Below are 3,627 nucleotides of genomic sequence, written 5' to 3'. Positions count from 1 at the left end.
GAAAATGCAATCCAATTGATATATACCGGAATTGGATTTTTTTGGTATATTTTTAAACTTTTGCTATTTATATTGCCTATTAATGAAAATTTGCGTGGGAATTTACCAATATAGATTTATATTTAGAATTTTGCAATGCACATTATAATCTATAATGTATGATACTATATTTAGATATATGTCATACTATTAACAGGAAATTCCCATTAAAAACCGAAACAGACAAGTGTATAATATTAGGAATTTTGTAATTCTCCGCCAGTTCAAAACTGTGGATTTTAAAGAGCACAGTATTGGTAAGGTAAGTCTATTTCATGCTTGTTGCTGTATACATAGTGCTAAAGCGGTCTTGGGTTTCAATAGTTGTTCTTACTAATACTAAGTGATCAGTAATGGCTTTGTTTTAAAATATCATCGTTAAGAACTTCTACAGCTCTGATTTATACGCTTCTCTTGTGTCTTTTAGTTCATTTTGTCCATTAAGGTCATTCAAACGGTTTGAATTTTAGGAAAAGCGGATTTTATACGTTGTCACAAATCTAAAATATCGTTGTCATGAAATATATTGTTTCGTAGTAAAATTGATATAACACATTTTAACCCGTGATCTGTGGAATAAGTTATCACGGATATTTGTGTTTCGAATTCAAATATAGTTTGAGAGGACCCTGAAAGGTATTCGTAGTACGTGTACGGATCATATGGGAAACAGTCACACAAACATGTATCAAAAACGTCCCAAAATCCGTTTCAATGTGCTGAACGGTCTCTTTTGGCTAATTCGGAATATCAAGGTTAAGTTAGAGAAGGGTCAAAATATGGTGTAGACAAACTTGTCACGATGTCAACGCAACATGGGTTCAAAAATTCCTTTTTAATTGTGTGTACCAAATTGTAAGGCGTACATTTTTCCAAAGAGGTATACAATACGTATTTTCAATATGCGGTGTTAGTTCAGTACAATACTATGTTATCCGAATATAATATATATATATAATATATCAGAAAGACGAAAAAGAAAAGATGCATTTATATGACTGCATAATAGGTATTATCATTTTATTGCACAAAAACAACTGATTTTCAAGGTATTCAACATTCAAGCTGTAATATATTATGAACTTTATTATAACCCTAGATGACGCAGATGAGGAAATATCTATCTTTCAATAAAAGAAAAATACAGTCAGTGTTGGTCTATATTTTTAAGAAAAACAATGCAATTTCTTAAATTCTTTTTAGGTCCATATCATTTCAAATTTAATATTTACGTTCTTGAATCAAATAGAACAAACAAAAGTTGTCACTACAATTAAATCTATATAACAAACATAGTTTGGCAGTGTATATGTTACAGTGAATTTGGATAATATATGTGCTTATACGAGTTCTTTTTATTCGAAATTGTCAGCCTTGATAATTCTAAATGTGTTATTTATTATTTTTTTAGGCAATGAAGATAGTAACGAAGGAATACACTGATCGCAAACTGAAATTTCCTACTTTTCCGAAAAATGTTTTATGTCAGTTGTGTATTGAACGCAATGGGGCAGTTTATTGGTGTAACAACTGCAAAAAGACTATTTGCAATTCCTGTAAGCTCTACCATGAAAAAGTTTGGATAGTAATGGATCACCATCTTTCACGTTTACCTCCAGTAATTTGAATCTGCACAAGAGACATCATAAGGATATAGTTGATGTGATCTATATTATATCATCATGGTGAAAGACAATACGGAAACCGTTGCATCATGTTCTGTTTTCATTTAACTTTTTAGATAATCCATAACACTTGATTGCCGTTGAATATGTTTACGCTTTTCTTTACAGTGCAGTCTGGACATGTTTTATCACCTATTGTATAAATCAAATAGAATATAGGTTAAGAGAGGTAAGGGGGCGACCACTTGAATTTTAGGTGGGAAGTCGGGTATGGGCAGTGGTACTTTGGTAACGAATATGCTGACAGATTTATTTATCATGCAAAGGGCATAAAGAAAATGAATATTCTGCCGCACACAAACAGTTTTTTGCGAAATTGAAAAAAAAATATAATGGCACTGCCGTGTGAAGGATAAAGAAACAGTTGAAAATTAATAGTCCGTGTGATAAAACCGCCCTGCCCCCAAGACAATCAAGTGGTCGTCCTCCAAGGAAAACTCGAAGAGTTAATTTCCCCTAAATTTATCAAAAAATAATAATAAGGACATTCTTAACCAAACCCACATTTTGATGAAAGTAGAGATGTGTGCTGTTTTGCGAAACAAACAATTTGTTCTGGTTGTAGACGTCCTTTAATACAAACTTTTAGATCAAATTCAGGAGAAATTGGCCATACCTCTCTCGTATTGATTTCTTTGATCAGCAGATCAGGTTGAAAATAGTATTGTGTCTATTAGAAAAAAAAGTTTACCCTCAAGATCCTATTCTTAGACAAGGATGTTATAGGGTATATATTATTAATTGAAAAAAATATTTTTAAAAAAATAATATAAAAATTGTACCACGTGACGCAGTTAAAATAGATTTTTTTTGACACGCTCATCGATGAACAATATGTTTTTTAAATGTATTGATTGCCTTATATATGTACTTTTATTTATTTCAAAGAAACTTCCATTAAAAAAAACTTAACTACATGAAGATTTGTGATAAGCAAAACTGAAAAAAATGATCTTATAATATTCCCAAAGAAAAATCATTCGAATGCTTCCAACTGAAGAAAGTGTTCGATATCAATACCTTTATTGAGAGAAAATGAAAGATTTTATAAAATAATATATTGGATCTGTTACAAATCTATCAGTGTCATTCAAATTAAATCGGACGTGGTTTTCATTTAATTTAATGAGGCAAGAAAAGATTGCCAATGAGTTCTGAGGTAAATTAGTCTATAAAAGAAGAGGTTTCAAGCTACTACTATTGTATGTCACCGTGTGATCTTTCACAATAGACAACCCTCCTACTGTATATTTAGGTTATAAAAGGCACCAATAAGACAAAATGATTAATAATTAAAACGAAGATAGAACAACCTGATTAATACTAGTAACACAACACATGAAACGAAAAATATGACAAATAAAAACCATCGAAAACCACTGATTTCAGACACTTGACTTAGAACATGCATATAAAGAATGTGGCGGGGTTAAAAACGTTTGAGAACGCTCAACCTTTATTGCCTCTGACAGTGGTGTACCATCAGATTGTAAGAAAAAACTGTAAAAATCAATAGAAAACTGTTTGACTCATCTAATCGACACGAAGCACAGAACCAATTGAACTAACGACAAAAAACATACATCACCGTCTGAATATTTGCAGTTTATACCATACGTATTCATTAAAGTGTACCAATACATATTTATTTTTAATTGATCAAAAACAAAATATACAGACTACTCAATAAGAATCTCTGTATGCTCTTGTTTGAATTAGAATTCAACAGGTTATGTCAAACTTTTAAACCAAATGTTTGTTTTAGATGTTTTTGTTCAGTAAAAATTGTAACGAATTACCTTAATTTACAAATTAAACATAGATAACCTTATTCTAATCTAAAACGCCATAACAAACACGATCATAGAAAATGAGATTGGGAAAAAAACATACCGTAAGGAAA

The 3,627-nt window shown here is 30.9% G+C and overlaps 1 long non-coding RNA gene across 1 annotated transcript; it reads left to right on the top strand.

The window, feature by feature from the left end:
* Positions 1-188: 188 nt before the first annotated feature.
* LOC139527195 (uncharacterized) lies at positions 189-2,641 on the top strand. Its single transcript, XR_011665293.1, has 2 exons — positions 189-301; positions 1,451-2,641. It is a non-coding gene; the product is annotated as an uncharacterized lncRNA (long non-coding RNA).
* The last annotated feature ends 986 nt before the right edge of the window (positions 2,642-3,627 follow it).

Source organism: Mytilus edulis, chromosome 1 (assembly GCF_963676685.1).
Source record: "Mytilus edulis chromosome 1, xbMytEdul2.2, whole genome shotgun sequence".
NCBI classification, from domain to species: domain Eukaryota; kingdom Metazoa; phylum Mollusca; class Bivalvia; order Mytilida; family Mytilidae; genus Mytilus; species Mytilus edulis.
The sequence above is the reverse complement of the archived record's forward strand: the minus strand, read 5'-3'. Positions and strand labels throughout refer to the sequence as shown.